General features: G+C 47.3%; 1 protein-coding gene across 2 annotated transcripts in view; it reads right to left on the minus strand.

Annotated features, from left to right (window-relative positions):
- Positions 1 to 17,361, minus strand: part of DAB1 (DAB adaptor protein 1) — a 408,602-nt gene extending 391,241 nt beyond the window's left edge. Inside the window, exon 1 of one of the 2 annotated variants that reach the window (XM_035333021.1) lies at positions 17,340 to 17,361. The gene's annotated coding sequence lies outside the window, so the exon portion shown is untranslated. The remainder of the gene's footprint in view (positions 1 to 17,339) is intronic. The other variant, XM_035333025.1, reaches the window with a different exon arrangement.
- Positions 17,362 to 18,177: the final 816 nt, after the last annotated feature.

The following is an 18,177-nucleotide window of genomic DNA, read 5'->3' on the forward strand; positions in this document are numbered from 1 at the left end:
TTTTTTTTTTTTTTTCCCCTTCATAAGATCCTACAAATCTTAGGGGAAAAAGCCTTTTTGTGGTCCTTCCACGCTCCCACTAATTTGCTCGAAAAGCCTACAGTGATTTCCCTGAACAGCTTCCAAAATGAATCCCGTCAAACAGCCTCCCTCACTGGAGCGGTCTTATTTGCGGGTGACTTGAAGGATCAACTCGTTACAGGGCTTATTTGAAAAACAAAACCAAAAAAAAAAAAAAAAAAGAAGAAGAAATAAAGTGTTTGCAAATTTAAAATCATAAACACACATTTTAAAGCGTGCCTACCCTGAGCTGCAGGCATCTTCGTGCAAGTTTGAAATATCAAAATACACCAAAACCAAGAACAGCCACAGCAGATCTTCCTCCTCTGTGAAAAGAGCTTCTGACCAAGGGCAGAATTGAGAATTAATAAAACAGAATCTTGCCAAATATACCGCTCACGAACCACCTCCAGAGAGCAATGGACAGCACTGACCATTGGTCACAGGGAGGAATCTCGCGGGGAGACCAGGGCTTCCTGAAAAGGCCACTTTAAAAAGTAGATTAAGAGAGCCAACTAAAGCACAGGAAGGCCTAACAGAGAACATCCTTCCGAACTGCCGGCAGGAAGTCCCGGACCCCACTCTGGAGAGATCACGGTGCAGTTCTGACACCCGACACACGCTGTCACGCTCGGTCTGGGATGGGGTTAGCAGACGGAGCCCGAAGGCACAACACCGTGACTGCTCCGCGGCAGGGCTCGGGACAGCACGCCACCAGCTTTCACTGCACCTCGTCCCTGCAGTGATGGGGAAAGCCTCAACACCCAGAGTGGCCTTTTCTGCAACCAGACTGCAGAGCAGCTGGTACGCCAAGGCACAACTCAGCCTCTGAGATTCAGCCCAAACAGACAATGCTGTTACAATAGGTTAGAGAGATTTCCCCGCTAACCTGAACTTCTTCAGAGAGTTCAGTGCCTGGGGCAGGCCATCTCGGACAAGATCCCAGGCCATGAAAGAGGAACTGGGATGCTCACCACTAAAGGAACGAGAAGTTAAAGAGAAAACCACTGCCAGGCATCAGTGGCTTGAGCAAAGGGGGACAAACACGAACGCATACCTGGAGACAAACGACTTGGAATTTTATCCCCCAATTAAAATATTAAACCGCTTTAAAAACTTATTAACCATCAATCTTTAATATAATGGATGTAACCGTAGAATCTCTGACCACGAACAATCCAGCCTCTTAAAATTTCCTACAGGAAAATGCATTATTCAATCAAACCCGAGCTGGCTCAGAACCTCCAGTCTCTTTGTTCCCAGTGCTGCGAGGATGTGTCTGGGCAGGGGGCGGAGGGAGAGGGAGGGCTGTTATGAGCAAGCTGGCTCAACTGATTTCTTGTAAATACCATAAAAACGAGCACTTGACCATAATCTATGAATCGGACATAAAGAGAGAATGCAGTTCTTAAAGAAATGAGCATTTTTAAGTGCTCCTTGAGCATCAAATTGAAGAAAACATTTATGAGTTTTCCATCATGTTGTGAAGCATCCTGTCAGGCAGCATCAAGCCCATAAAACTACTTTGTGACGATACGTGTAAATGATTTTAACATTAGCTGTCGCTCTAAAGCAATAGCAGAGACTAGTCAAGCCATCCGAGAGTTCAGAATTGAGATAGGGCCTTTGAGGAGATTATTTGCAGGCTAATCCTGCATTTTCTCATGGAAGCATTCCACAAGGTGCAGCACCATATTCACACGGCACATTTCACCTCCCAAAATTACCTCTGAAAGAGCCACTGAAAAAACTATACATTGTGCAGACAAGCATATACCTAAATGATATGCATGTCTACCAGAAAGGGGTTATTTTCGAGGGGTCCTAAGCTCAGCTTTTCTATTTGCTCATACAACTGCACGCAATAATAATATATAAATAAGAATCTGTGCATTTCAACCAGATTCACACGACCACTAGAGTTGTTTGCTTATTGTTGCATGTTTATGTAAAAGTTACATTAGAAACAAATGCATCTTTAAAGATATGTTTGTTTTTTAAAAAACTGGAAAAAAATATATATTTACATTCTTCATAATGCTGCAACAGCTCCAAAGAGCTACCTATCAGAACATGCAATTTTAATGGTAGGCACTTAAAGGCAATCACTAAGAGATGTCTTCAGCCATCGTCCGTATTCAACCTTTGCCGTCCTTTTCCCACAAAACTCTGTTTTCTTTATTCCCCACCTATGGCTCTCAGGAGTTCAGGCTTCTAACCTCGGTTTTCTAGGTGCCAGGCAGATCAGATGACTCAAATAGCAACTGTGGGCATGTTCCAATGAGGTCCAGCACTTCGGTTATGCCACGTTCCCACTGAAGCAGGGAATAGCCATGCTGGAGTAAAACATGGCTTTTTTTTTGACCAAAGAAATAAATAAAAAATAATAAAAATAAAACCCACCTTGTTGAGGATGCAATCCTCCAAATCCTGCCTTAAATGATAAGAAACTAAGAAACCAAGCAGCTAAGATACAATAAGATTGGTTTAGCGTTTAGATCAATCCAAAAGAAAACCTACTCATCACCACAGGAAACTTCCCTGATTGCCTGTTGTTGTTGTTGTTTTTTTAAAGTCTCTTTCTTATCCAAGGGTACCAGTCGATAATGAACCAGGCAGGTTAGAGGCTTAGGAAATCTTAAAACAACCCACAGGAAACTGTTGGTACCCTGCTTATTCCCCAGCTCAGCCATGTCGGCAGGCAGCAGAGGGAGTGTCGTGCTGTGCCGCACCGCACCCCGAGCAGTTGGCTTTCCACTGCTTCTGTTCACTCCTAATGAACTCTGAAGTAATAACGCCGCGCTGGAAGCACACTGGAGCAGCAATAAAAACCAGCGGTCGCGTTCTTACATCATTGTCATGCCTGACAGCATCCAGGCTGAGCTGCAGCTTCAGCTGAAAGGAAGGGGTCCGGTGCCCTGCAGGCTGACTCAGCACGGCGTGCTGGGGAGATGGGCACCAGCGACACGCAGACAAGGGACGGGAGAAGGGACAGGGACAAGGGACAGGCAAGGCTGACCTTGATTCCATTGGATGCCACGGATTTGTTAGCCTCCGGTCTCACTTGAGATAGAACATTGAAAAAGAAAATGTATGCAGACACGAAGCAGTTTCAGCACGTTGGGTGTACTTTGACACAGCACAATTCCTAAAGCTACAGAAGCAGTCTGGGACGGGTCCCGAGGAGCTGCTGGCAACCCTACCACTGCAGGGCTGAGCCCAGGCTACAAAGCTGGAGAACATCAAGAACATCTCAAACCGACTCATAACTCTGACACAGGAAATAAGGGTCGAACACACCACGTCGTATGAAAAGCTGCACATTATTACTCCTGGTTCACCAACAGACGGGTACAAACAGACGAGAGGACAGGAAGCACTGCCACAAGGGCTGATCGCATCCCCGTGCTGATGCCATGGGTTCCTGCCCCTACAGCACACAAGCAAACCCCACGTTGTAGGTACACGTCTGTTCTCATCTTGGCCTTCCCATTGCTCACAGTAGCCAAACAAAGCTATGCAGAAAAAAATCATTTACTTTCTCCACCTCTCCGTTCCCCAGTCTGTAACATGGGAGCAGTTTTACCTCTCTTCCCCACAGATTTGCCACCCGTTTTCTCCTGTTCCTGCAGACAGCAGACACCACCCTGGTGCTGGACACAAACGGAGGAGAGCACAGACAACCTGACTCTCGCAATACAGCTGCCTTTAATAACACAAAGAAATCAGATTAATCTCATAATCAGAGGTGAATGTCATGTTCAAAAAGCCAAAGCTCTTCTCCAATAATAAGCTTATATCTGTAAAACCCTGTGGCACAGCAACACAGGATTTCATTTTCTTCTGTATCTTGCCATGGAGAGAAGAACTCAGTTTCACTGCCCCATCCGTGCTGCATCCCTGATCCCTGGGTCCGTAAGGAAGTGGCTGACTTCTGAGCACACCACCAGGAATCGAATCCAAAGTGGCTTTCAATAACTGAATTCAAAGAAAATAGAGAGAAAGAAGCCACCTTCTAAATTTCCTTTGTCTATGTGAGGAGTGCATTAGATCAGATAAGGGATATTAAATGGCCTTTAAGCCTGACAGCAAAGAACAGCTCTAATGGGAGTCCCAAACTGTGCTGCTAGCAATATACTGTACTTACAAAACAGCAACAGCAAGATGCCAGAACAGTGCCGTGACCTATATTTCCTGCAAACCAATTTTCTTCTTTGTAAGGTGGATGGAAAGTATCCAACTGCTCAAGCTCCTTGTCTTTCTGTTGGAGCTATGCCTCACCATACATATTTCTCCTACACCCAACTTCCCTGTGCCCTGCAGCATTTTAAGCATGAATTATCTACAGTCTCTTTATGCAATTATAAACAATAAATACTGCAAAATCGTGTTTAGGCTGCAATTACCAGATGGGAACTGAATTCTTTATATCTCAGTTCCCTACTTCTAAAAGAAGCCAAGATTCCCTTAAAGGGGAATCTTAAGGAGAAGAGCAATATCCCGGGGGAATGAAGACCACGTTCTAAGGAACTTGCATGGATCCATTATTGACTGAGTACACCAGAGCCGGTGCTGTCAGAGCACGCAGGTTTGGATTTTACCATTTCCACTCTGAATCTGCAGGACTCCCCACCCTCTACACCCTTTAGTGCTGCAGCTTTTGTAAACCACGTAAGCAGGGGAAACACAAAGCTCAGGCCATTTCATTTTGTCTTCTGTTCTTCTTCCACTTCACACGTACCCGTAAGTACTCCTAAACCTGGGCAGGAGCATTATCAAGTCTCCTCGGTGGCAGAGGAGGGTGACATTGGAACCTGTCCTCCCTGATGGTCATAGCTGAGCCTCAGGTGAGGCAGCACCCAAAAATCACTGCTAGCGTAAGGCAAACCACCAGCAGGGGCTGAAAGGGCTCGGAGACGGAGCTACTCTGAGGGTCGCAGCCTGGGTTTGGCACACAAAAAGCCCAAACATCCAGCGTTCGTATTTATCCAAGTGAGGTGCTTACTCTGTTGAGCAGTCCAATCCTACATGGAAAATAAATCCTTAAAGAGAGGACGTGAAAATAAAGGCACCATTTTCAGAAGAAATTAGGTATGTTTGGCTTCTTGCACTCCACTGCTTTGTGATATCCCTAAAAATCCCGTTTTTGCCTCAGAAGCTGCAGAGAGGAACTTCACCGGTGCCTTGTGCAGCCACACTGTGCTCAAGGGGTCAGCAAAGCACCTGCAAGGAGCGATTTCTTTTCAGGAAGCTTGCTTTCACTCCCCCTCCCTTCTTACAGCCAGCCCTGCCAAATGCAGGCACTCTCCCTCAGGCAGCAAAATTTGGAAAGGAACCACCTGATGCAGCTTTTATTCCAAAGCAGTCTCACGTGTGCTGAGTGTCAAAGAGAGCAGTGTTGTGCCACAGCACCCGCTTGTCTTGGGAAAACTGCAACGGATCGGTGTCGAACACCTTGAATGGTTTCCCAACTTCGCGCTTGCCCCATCTGCTCCTCTCGGTTCGTTCTGATTTGTTTTAGCCTTTGTGCCTGCAGGGGCACCAACAAAACTGCAGCATCACTGCAAGTTCCCCTGCTATGGAGCAGTGTCAGTTCAGCCTCCTCCAAAAAAGAAGAGCAAGATCCCTGTCCAGTTCTGCTGTCTCTCCCTTTCCTCTGGAAATACGCCTAAGCAGCTACCTGGCCTCTATGTGGAGCTCTGAAATAATAAAATAATCCCACCTGTAAAATAACCGACATTAAAACCCTAAGTCAGATGTCTGCAGAACACAGCCAAGCACATGAATGCTACATCTCAGCCCATCTTTATGAGTTGGCCCAATTAGCTAAGGAATTAAGTCAATATTACTGGAGTTTCTGTAGCATTTTGTTTCTCTGCTGTTAGCATGGTATTTACAGGACTTTTAAGGCAAAAATACCAGCAACTTCAATACATTTAAGGATCTGGAATTCTGAAATGGAAACAGAACTGCCAGTCAGGTGGGAAAATTGATAAAAACGACAGAAAAGATACACATATGAAAGGGTTAGGCTGTAGTTTGGTGGTTTGAGACAGCACAAAAATTAGGCAGTCCCACGGTACCTTCGTGGTACACCCACCCTTAAATACGATGGAAGAAGGACGTTATAAATAAGCATAGGGGAAAAAAGATCTTTCCATCATTCCATAGGCTTGAAGTCAGCAATCACCAGATTAATGAGGGCCCACAAAGATGCAGATGTGCCTGTGAGAAGGGAACCAGTCCAAGGCACTTCTGAGCCACCAGGGACTGAATATACAATGCAGCACAGCAAAAACCAACCGATGGGGAACAGCCCTCACAGCTCACGCTTCTAACTTGTGATCGCAGCATCACTGCGACCATCAGGCTGCAAACAGCTCAACGCTCTCTCTAAAAAACAACAACAAAACGCTGTCAGTGGTCTTGAGGTACCTTCAGTTCTCTCTAAAGCAGGTCTCAGAGGAAAAAAAAAAAGAAATTACCTAGCCAAAAGCTGAGCACATAGTTCTTGGGGTGCAAAGTACCCAAAGCAGAAATGACTCAGCATGTGGCTGGGTTTGGTACTTGCAGCAAAAGTTCAGGACATGCCAGGTAACCATGAACTTGTTTTCCTTCCCTAGGGCACGCAGTGAGTGTACCAATACTCACCCATACTTGGCACCAGCTCCATTGTGCTGAATCATTCAGCTGGACTTCCTCACAACAGCCTGAGTGACCACTCTTTCCTCCAGCAAAGCTAAGGGAATTTAGCTCTGCAATCCAGAAGATGTATGGTTATTCATCTCTAAACCTAAGCGGCTAAACACGCTGGTTCTGCAGCATCCTGGGCAGGCAGTCACGGGGCTGAGCTGGTCCTGAACTCAGGGAAACATTGTTCAGCGGCCACTGGGGAGTAAATGAGGCAGAAAGGGAGTTGGCCAGGCAGCTGCGGAGCCGAGAGCCCAATCAGACGGAGGAGCTGCAGGGGAAGGAAAGGTGAGCAGAACTGGAAAGCCAGCAGCCAGCATCTGCAAGGTAAAACAGGAGCTATTTGCAACTAACAGGCAGCAGGAAGGGAAAGCTCACCAGCAAAAAAGGCTGATTACTTTATAAATTGCTCTCATGAAATTCTCTGGAATACTGAAACGCACATTAGTGAGCGTGCACTTATCCTGCTTCTTTAAAAAGAGGGGAAAAAGAAAAATAGGATACATTTCAGAAGAACGGGCTGACTAGCTTTGATGGACATGCCACTCCTTCGAAAAGTCCGATTGCCCGAGCTCTGTTCCTATCTGTTGACATCCGCTGGCAAGTCAAAAAGGCCATTCAATTCCCTAATTTCTCCTTTTGAAATAGGAGCTGTATGACCTCTGTGTCGCTGCGAAATTCTCAGCAGCCATGATGTACAGCGCAATTATGGTGGTGAAATCTCAGTTACTGGTTTGTTCCACAACATATTGAAAGGAAAGTTGTCAGCCGAATGTCTCCAGCCAATTGCAAAATACATTATTAATGAAATTAGAGTTAGAGGAACCTTTTTGTGCAGCTCTTTTATTAGATAATTCCAACCGAGTCGGTTACACAGTTACAGGACCTGAACTCTGCTTTTTAAATGTTGCCATGTGTAAACTGCACTCTGTATGTGCACTTGCAGAAATACCCTGAAGGCAATAGCCTGTACTAAGCCACATGATCATTAAACTCCAGTCCAGGCCCTCCCACTAACGAATGAGAGCACACCCTGGAACCCTGCACTGGCGATATTCCTCCTACCAGCGTAATGCTCTGTTTCTTCAGAATTCGTACACAGAAAGATAGAGGAACAGACGAGCATTTCCAAACAACCTATTTCAAAACAAGGAAGACATTTAGAATCACAGATCCGTCCTTGATCTCCAGAGCCAGAATGAAGAGGGCGAACTGTGACCCGGGGGATGAGCAGCGACATTCAGCCCGAATCGTTCTTCAGCACGGGAAAAGCGCCTGCTCCCCCGGGACTGGACACCAGATAACCTGAGCTTGAGCAAAGCAAAGCATAAAGAGGAAAAAAAAAATGCAAAGGAATGAAAAAAAAACACCTGATCGCATATCACCGCCAGCGAGGAGGTGCTCAGTCGGAGGACGGGGCAGCTCAGGGAATCATAATGGGGTACGCGCCGCTTCATGTCTAGGTAGCCTGTGCAAATCTGGCTCAAGCTGATAACGATCAAACCTAATTACGATCTGACAGCTGTTCAGTGGCTTATATAGTGCTGCCGACTCTTAAGATTTTATCACGAGTCTCATGATATTTAATGTTTTTCTTAAGCCCTAACTCCTCAAGTCAAGCAATTACCCAGGAATCCCACTTCAATAGTAATGAAAACTAGAGTTTCCACCTCACGAAGGTGGAACAAGGCTTAAAACATGACCCAAATGCAATAGAAGTTTCTAAACTCAAAAAGCAAATAAACCCCAAAACAGATATGCTTAAATCCGCACCTTCTTTAACCCGAAAAGGTGATGTTTGGAAGACTACACCAGGAGCTGGAAGGGCTGTTAGGCAAAGCTGCACAGGTGCATTGCCTTATTCCAGTCACCGTTGCTCGGGGTACACCAGCACCTGCTGTTCCACTAAACAGGTGAAACAACAGGTTGAAACAGAAGTTGCTGATTAAAACTACAGCAAAGTAAGTTGCCTGCACGAGGAATGGCTGAGTGCCTTGCTCAAACCTGCCACTTGCCTCCCACACTGATGCCTCTTTGGGAACTCATGCCACCTGCCACGCTCTCATCCAGCTCAAACATCTTTACCTCGAGCACGGCTGCGGCTGGCCCCATGTTCGGGGACCCCTGCTCCTGGCAGGCACAAGGCGTAGTTCAGCAGGACACATTTCCAGCCTGCAGACACCTGTGGAGCTGCGTTTCTGCGCCAGACGCAGTATCGCCACGCACAATACTCCTCAGCGGATCGTTCTCCCACACTTTTCCAGGATGTTTTTTTGCCTGTGTAAGCTTTTCGCACCCACAGCATCCCAAGGCAGCGAGGTTTCCTGCATAACACCAGATCGTGTGAAGTGTCTCACTTGTTCTGAATCCGCTGATTGCTCTTTTCCTGTGATGCCCTTCACCTATTTTATGCAACAGAACAATTCCTTATCCACCTCTCCTCCTGATTTTAAGAGGTCTCAGTCATTTCCTCTCGCATCCCTAACCCACCTGCCCTCCCCAGTCACATAGCACAGCAGTCCTCAACCTGCAGAAGCAGGAAACTTACCCAACCACTCCAGGTTTCTTCTGTATTAATGTCTACTCAGCATGCAGATCATACAGCTCGGAGCCAAAGTTAGACTCCAAAGATGTCCGAGCTGAGATCTCTCCAGCTTTGGACCAAGGAAATCTTTAGGTCCACTGCAGCAAGCCAGCAGGACAGAATTTTGCTCACGCAATGAGAAAGCCGGTAAGACTTTAGCCCCTGACCCACCGCAACAACCGAAATTGTGAATATTCATCGCAATCCTTTCTTTCTACACTTCCACTACTTGGTTCCTAAGAGTGACCTTAAATATGCATAATAAAACCAGGAACATCTCAGACACTAAGCACAGCTGACCTTTACATCAAATTATTCTATTTCGGTAACGCTGAAGAAGCGATGCGTGGGTATCATACATGTCTGCTACGCTTTGCAAAGATAACAGGCATGCTGAAAAGCTTCCATTTTCCAGGGGAATCTCTTTTCGTAGCAATAAGCCAAGTAGGATGTGCACTGCACCAAGGGGGGACTATGATTTGAGAAGCTGGTGATCCTGATTTCCCGATCCCAGGACACATTTCTCCCAACAATTTACACATCCCCTACCCACGGAGCAGCTGCTGGAAGGTCATTTGTATGGGTAAGTGCTAGAGAGAACTGGTGATTTAGCTCAAGTGACAGCAGCACTAGCAATAAAGAGCATCCTCTCTACTCCAACTAAGGCTTGACTGCAACTCCACAGTCCTGCCGCAGAGCAAGCCACAAAGTCTTTTCCACATGAAAAAAAATTGAACTAATATAATTTAAAGCATGAATTTAAGCTCAAATTTAAGCTCATTTAAGCTGCAAAACCATGTGTAGGCATGGTTATTTCAATATTAAAGTTGCAATGTTCAGTTTAGCTTCAGCTAACTGAAGGCTTTCAAACGTTAAATCTATATAAGCCAGCCCTGGTCTGAAAGATGTTTCCAATAAGGGCCTGCACCAGCTTACCAGCGTCGGGAAAAATAAATCAATTTAAAGCGCGAGTTATTCACTGATCATGTACATCCCGGACCTATGACTGGAGGGACTTTGGTCTATCGGCAGTAATCACACACTTTCACACCAGCCCGACATCATCTCTTCATCCGCCAGACAAATAAAATTTCACGTTGGGAAACAATAATGACAACAAGCTAATGTTTTCAGTAATAAGTTATCTTCTCAAAGAGCACTTGACCTTCGTTGTAATTTCCACACAACTTGCAGTAAACCACCTGAGTGTGGATAAAATGTAATGAATAAAGAAATATTAAAAACGATGGAATGTTATTAAAGTAGGTCACAATTCAAACAGCACAATTACTGAAAAAATGATGTTTGAAACTACATCATTCACAATCCTGCCCACACTGGATGAGCTGCTCTGTAATTTATTTTGCTTAACAACAGCTTCTGTCCGTATTCCCTCCCTCTCTTTGTCCCCAAAGACTCTATTAATGCAGCCCACTGTGCCACACGACAGCAGTGCCCACACGAGGCATGAAATGTCACAGATCACAGCTTTACACCTGGCCAACATAATATATTCATCAAATTCTTTCAAGCAGAAGCATTTGTCATTGTTTTGTGGGTCAAGCCACACAGAGACAGATGGAACGGGCACTTTATTTACATGTGAAGTCCCTAATACCATTCCCTTTATTTATGGCAGACAAAATGTGGCCTTACACAGCCTTGTCCAGGAGTACGAAAACACAGAAAGGAAATCCTTGGGTGCAAGACGTACCACTTTATACATTCGGGATCTTTTGAGTGACCTTGAAAAAGCGTTTTAAGCTTATTGACACGGATGTTGTTATGACAGTTTTGGGGGAGATACTTCTACAGAAATAGGAAAATCTTTGCTACAAGGACAGTATTAACCTTTCAGAGTTATCTTTTAATTACCTGTGTTGTGCATGAGTGAGATGGATAACTTAGAAGCCTCCTTATTTTCCTGGGAGCTGAAACACACACGCACAAAATCTCAGGACAGATCTTCCAACAGGAAAGAAAAAAAGTAGCACCCACCATTACATTGCTCTTCACATTGTGTTCAATAAGATTATATATTAAAGTCTGGATGCATATCTAATTTTATCGCTCAGCATCTGCCTGTGCTTCGTGACCTCTGGGATAAGCTGCAAGCACTCTGACAAATGGCCCAGAGGTAGTCCAGCAGATACACAGCAATCCTCTAGATTTCTTGACTCAAGCACAGTTCATACAGCACCACTCAACCTCCGAATTAACTTGACACCTCTTCTCCCCCTGCAGCATACTGCCGTCCTGCTCCTTCTCCAGCCTGAATATCCAAAGGCGCTGCCATTAAAACACATCCATAACCGGACAATTACTTTTCACCAGAAAGAGTTGCTATTTTTATTTGAGAAGATTGAAGTTCAGACAGCTAAATGGACAGTCATGATTACAGAGACGAGAATAGTTTCACACATCAACTTCTTCCCCCTGAAACGTGGATTAGATTTCTGTGGCAAGGTTTCGGTAGCCGGGGGCTGCAGGGGTGGCCTCTGTGAGCAGAGCCAGCTCCAGGGGACCTGCTGCTGGGCAGAGCTGGGCCATGAATGGTGCTGGTTGGGCCTCTGGGAGAGCAGACTGAAGAAAGGGGAAAAAAACCTACTGTGCTACAGCAGCTGGGAGAGGGGGATGAGATCCAGCCCTGCAGCCCCCAAGGGCAGTGCAGCAGGAGGGCAGGAGGTGCTCCAGGCACACAGCAGCAGTTCCCCTGCGGCCCGTGGAGAGGCCCCTGGTGGAGCAGGCTGTCCCCCTGCACCCATGGGTCCCACACGGAGCAGATCTCCACACTGCAGCCCATGGAGGAGCCCCCGGTGGAGCAGGTGGATGTGGCCTGGAGGAGGCTGCAGCCCATGGAGAGCCCCTGCAGGAGCAGGCCCCGGGCCGGAGCTCAGCCCGTGGAGAGGAGCCCACGCAGGAGCAGGGGGTCTGGGGGGAGCTGCTGCCCGTGGGGGACCCGTGCTGGAGCAGTTTGCTCCTGGGGGATGGATGGATCCCGTGGAACGGTGGGTTTAGTTTGTTTTTCGTTCCAACTGCTGTAGTCTGGTAGTAATAGGCAATAAATTACGTTAATCTCCTTACACTGAGTCTCTCTTGCCAGTGAGGATAATTGGTGAGCGATCTCCCCGTCCTTATCTCAACCCCTGAGCCCTGCCCATCGTATTTTCTCCCCTTTTTCTTTGAGGAGGGGGAGTGAGAGAGCGGCTGTGGTGGAGCTCAGCTGCCCAGCAGGGTAAAACCACCACAGAACACCAGTCCCAGTAAGATTCATCACCTCAGCTTACTAAGGACAGAAAAGAGGGCACAGAAGAAGCACACCGGAGCTTGGGGAAGGAGAGGGAAATGTGCCACGTGCAACTTGAGCTGAAGGGGAACTTCTCTGAAGGAAGACTGGAGTAATCTAAATCGGAACTGGGCTCATTTAATGCCGTATTAGTCCTGAAACAAGCAACTGCAGTGACTTCCATGTGTTGACACAACCCTCTGCAAAGACCACCTGGGAGTTACAGAGGCGCACAGTGTCACACCATACTTGCCGCAAGTGGGGCTGATACCACTTAGAAGAGCCTACAATTAATAATATTCATGCAAAGGGATTACTGCCGACGTGACAAAATTCCAGGGAAGGGAGGAGTGACAGCGAAAGAGCACCTTAACCTCCCTTCTTGTGGAAGGACAGAAAAGTAGAAAGGAAATATTGAATAATGCTGAGTGTCTGGATTTCCTTACAGCTCAGCAGGATGAAGGCAACCCCTGGACACGTGTAGACGCAAGGCAGGTGTGCCCAGAGAGCCTTGGGCGCATTGACCACAGCAAAATTCCCCTGAAGGAAGGCAAAACATTCACTCCTTCCTCAGCTGTGGCTTTCAAATGAGATGTAAAACAGAGCCCTGACCATTCATCGTCATTAAAGATCCCATGACAATTCCTGCAAGAGTAAAAATGTTAACTAACATGTCCTGGCCAATATCCAACTTGGATAATTGCATTCTGCTTCCTAAATTCCCCTTACAGTTTCAATTGGATTAGTTTTTCTTCATTTCTCTTCCCTAAACCCCTCCTGCATATTGTTTCCAGCCCAGAATGGCTGCTGGATTCCACTCCAGAGGTGCGTGAATTACCAGTGCTGGGCAATCCCAACATACATTTTGTGTACATTAGTCAGAGAAAACGCTCTGTGAGGCAGAGTTATACCCTTACCTCTCGCTGAGGAGTATTTAACTTTTCAGATGAGAAATCCCACTGATGCTGGTAGGATTTTTTTCTAAAATACTGCCCTGCAAGCGTAATGGTAGCAAAGCCAGCCTCCTGCAAACGAGCACAGCCCTTTGCTGGGCCATATCTGCAGCTCAAGCAGTAGCAGTTGCTCTGATTTCAACAGAACTCTGGCACGTTAAAACCAGAGTAAATATCCATGCAGTATTTTTCCACCGAGTCAGTCACGTTTAAGCGCTGCAAGAATCAAAGAAGTTGCTGTTGAATGCATCAATCTGCAGATAAACGAGAGGAATATCAACACGCTCTTGCTTTTAACTGGCTCGCACAATCTTCGTGCTATTTTGAGAGAATTTTGGAGGTCTCTAATTTGGCATACCAATGAAAAATTAAAAGTGCTGTGTAACACCAATCTCCTGGTATTCGTCATGTGTACTCTACTGTGAGTACCTGTGATACCCTGGAGGCAAACTGTGAAGTCCTGACCCCATGCATTTTACGGAACAGGAGGAACAAGGGTGATTTATGTGCATAAAAGCAAAATCTGGCAAGCCTTTGATCTTCTTGTAGAACAATCCCAAAATGATTGTCAAGATTGCTTAGGTTTTTCACCCTCTGCATTCCTTGTAATAGAACCATTTCAACCAAAATGTTGTTTTATAGACACTGTTTAAGGAGTCATTTCCATCTGCCTTCCAGGTTACTCAGAAGAATACCTTTCATTCCCTCTTCCAAGAACTATAATCAACAGTTGAAAATAGCTTGTTTTCATTTCCAGCCTGCTTCTGCATGCCTGGTAAAGCGTAAAACCACAAATGTGCTACCTACTTCATACTTTAACGCTCTGATAGTACAAGGACTTCATCAAAAGTCTGAGAGAGAGCAATTGAAGGCAGACTGCGATCAGGGGAAGAAGAAACACAGAAAATATAATTATTTTGGTATTTCCTCATGAGTATTGTAACCCTCCTCCATTCCTCCCTGTAAACAGTGAACTCAGTTAATAGGGGTCACTGTGATAGCATCCACATCTGCCAGCTTCACGTTGGGTTAGCTGCAGCATCATGCTTACACCCCTACAGGAGGTGTGGAAGGAGGCGATGCGGGACCTCCAAGGCATCCTACTTCAGTGCAAACACATTACTAAGGTATGGAACTGCGCAGTGAAATTAAGTGTTGGTAACAGAGGATGGGTATCAGTAGTAAGCATGACTTAGGTTCATCTGGTGAGTACAATTGGATCTGCAAAGGAATTTTATGTCAGAATCTGATGGTTAAAGACACACAGACTATGTTCCTGATCTTCAGCGCACATATGAGGTTGGTAAGGTGAAAGCAGATCATCAAAAGCAACTAAATCTATTTCCTGCAGCTCATGTTCTGTCATTCTGGGTACCAGTCTTGAATCCAGCTCAACTCCTTTTGCTGATATCAACATGGGAAATGACACCCATCATCAGCCTTCTCTCATCTCCTCCCACAGCTTCTCCCACTGGAGAAATGGGTTGAGCTGGAGGACATCAGAGTGTGTATCCTTAAAATAAGTAGTGCTGAAGATTACCTGGCATTTCTACAGTAAGCGCAGGATTGAAAACACAGTCCTTTCATCACAATTCAATTGCAAAAGTGTATAGCTGCTCATCAATGGCCTCGGTTTCACGAGCATCCTGAAAAAGGACTGAAGAAGGATGACTCTTTCAGCACCTCCTTCATTCCCAGCCCACCCCCAGGACTATTCTACCTGGAGCAGAAATGTTAGAATTACCGTGCTCTAAAACACAACAGTCAGTGCCACAACAATCAATAAAAAACTAGCAGGACTACAGGAACAGAAGCTTTGGATTAGAGCAATCCAAGAATAGAAGGATTTCCCTCCCCTCCCCTCTGCATCCTGATGAACCCTTCCAAAACCTGACCGTAAACATTTTAATTCTCTGTCAGCTCGCTGGAGTAAATCATTACAGAGGCAAAATTAGACAGCACCGTGTGCCACTGCAATAAGCATCTGCCAGTCAAGCAAGCGTCACCCTGCAAGTCACCCCAAGCACCCCCACGCTCCCACCCGCGACAAGGGTGCTTGGAGCACTGCTGGAGCCGTCAGACCGATGCTGCACGTCAGCCAGTACGTGGGAGGATATTTCAGGGGGTTATTTCTTACTTAGAGCTAACAGTCCTCTCTCTCTTCTCTGCTTCAGGCAGTTTATACATTTAATTCAATTTTAAGAGATACATGTTTGTTTACTAAAGCAAACAAAAAGCAGTAATGAAGTAAGAGCTGCAGCTAGAGTGAAGTAAGCAACCTGCTTGTCTTCCACTCCAAATTAATTTTTTAGTGCCAAATATTGACACTAGAAGGTAAGCAGCTTAGTTGCGTGTCTCCTCTTCACTCCTTCCAAGCACACCACAGAATTTGGTGCGGTATCTCTGAAGGTAAGCACCGACCTGCTCCGTGCTTTCAGCATTACAACCCACAGAAGCCATCTACCTTTGTTGGGGTTCATGGAAAAAAACCATCGTTGTCCAATATGCTAATACCACCAGCCTCAGAGGGTATTTGTCTTTCATCTCTAGCATTCCTTGCCTTCATCCCTCGTAACATGACAGACAGTAAAACACGCACAGAAGAAAACGTACCATGTACCACTGCTCAGCACCAGAACAGAAACTGCGCTCTGCCTGAATACATTTCCTTAACTAAGTAAAATAAATAAATAAATAAACTCACTGCCCATTAAAAATAAAGAAAAACCCTTAATAACCTGTTGAAAAAAAAATAATGATTTAATTCAGATCAAAGCTTCAGGTGTTTGTGGTTGTTTTTTGCTGTTGCAGGTTTTTTAGATTTTTTGGTTGAGACTTACCACTCACATGAATCTCTACAAGCAGTTTAATACCACAATTAAAAGCACACAGCCAGTTCGGCTCAGATTTGCCTAAATCCAACGTAATGACTTCCCACAGAACTACCAAGTCTCCGACCGCGTAGCCGCAGCGTCGGAGGGTTATTTGCTCCAAGGACCTCTTTAATATGGCTGTATTGTAATACTGCAGTGCAAAAGCCTCTCCAGTCATAAAAAGAAATGTAGCTCAGAAACAACTTGTGGCCACTGGAGAAAAAAAAAAAAAAAACCCAATTGCTTCCATTTGCGCTCATTTAACACCGGCATTACCACAGCAGCTCGGTTAAAACCTCCCCCCGAAGACCTACCTCGTCAGGACGCTCGGGCAGGGCAGCACCATCCCCTCCTCCAAGGCAGCCGCTCTGGGAGCACGGCGTTTAAATTCGCAGCCCCAGCGAGCAGCCCCTCTCCAGCCCTCCCCCGTCTCACTTCCGAGCCGTTAGCTTTACTTTACCGCCGCCGAAGGCCGTCGTCGCCCCCACCCCCGGGGAGCGGCAGGGGCTCGGTGCCCTCACGCCGGGTCTCGCCCTCAGCCGGCAGCCCCCGGCCCCCCCCAGGCACGTCCCGCACCGCCCTGCCTCGCCAGCCCCCGGCTTCTGCCTGATCGGCCGAGAGCCCGCCTGGCTGGTCACCTGCCTGCCGAGAAGGCACGGAGAAAATAAAAATAAATAATATATACAAAAAAAAAAGAGAGAGAGAGAGAGAAGGGCAGCGAAACACGTTTGGGCGTTGCGGGGCCGAACCCAACGGGGACGTGTGGGGTGCCGGGGCCGCCCGCAGCGGGGCGAGGGGCTGGCTCTGCCCCCCCCCCCCCAACTCCTGGCTCCCCCTTGGAGTCCCCCCTCTCCTCCTCGTCCTCCTCCTCCTCGTCCTCCCCCGGCTCCTACCTGCAGCCGGCGCCGCTGCCCGCATGGCCCCGCTCAGCCCGGGCTGGCGGCGGGGGCTGCGCGGCGCGGCCCCCCCAGCGCTGCCGCTGTGGGCGCGGAGCGGGCCCGGCCCAGCAGCTCCGGGCCCGGCCCCCCGCAGCCCCCCCGTTACCGCATTGCCGCCAATAGCGGGGGAAAAACCAGCCTTCAGCCCCCTCCCCAGCCCGCCCCGCTCCTCCCCTCCGTCCTGTCACGGCCCCCAAGCGTGGGGGTCCTGCGGAGAGGCCGGGGTTCCCTCATGAAGGCCCCGTGGGGTATGCGGGGGCTGCTCCTGCCGCGCTAGGGTCGGGCTGGGGAAGGTGGCTGACAGCCCTGGTGGCTCAAAGTTTCCTCCCTGATCACTGCCCTGTTGTGGGGCTGTGCCCCAAGCTGCTCAGGCCCTCAGGTGACTGCAAAAAGCGGTGTGCACGAAGCCCTCCTGCCAAAGGGATGGCACCTTCCACGGGAAGGAGCAATTCCCTGTGAGAAGCAAGCTGCTCGGCTCGCAAACCGCAGCAGCCAGACAGCGATTTAAGTTTTTGTCTAATTCTGGGAGACTGAGCTCATAGCAGCTACAGAACGAGACTCCAGCTGCAGCTCATACCCCTTCCTAGCAAGATCCTTACAGCATCTTGGGGTTCCTGTGCCCCACAGAGGAGCGGGTGCTAGCCATGATGGAGACAACAGTCACTGGATCCAGTGGCTACCAACACGTGCCTTGTGGCAAGGCGTTAACCTCCTGTCAGTGTGACCCCACACATTTGACTAAACCGTTTTTCCTGGCCCCAATCTCTTACCAGCACTCCTGTGTCACGTCTTT

The sequence above is a fragment of the Oxyura jamaicensis genome, chromosome 8 (genome assembly GCF_011077185.1).
Source record: "Oxyura jamaicensis isolate SHBP4307 breed ruddy duck chromosome 8, BPBGC_Ojam_1.0, whole genome shotgun sequence".
NCBI lineage: Eukaryota > Metazoa > Chordata > Aves > Anseriformes > Anatidae > Oxyura > Oxyura jamaicensis.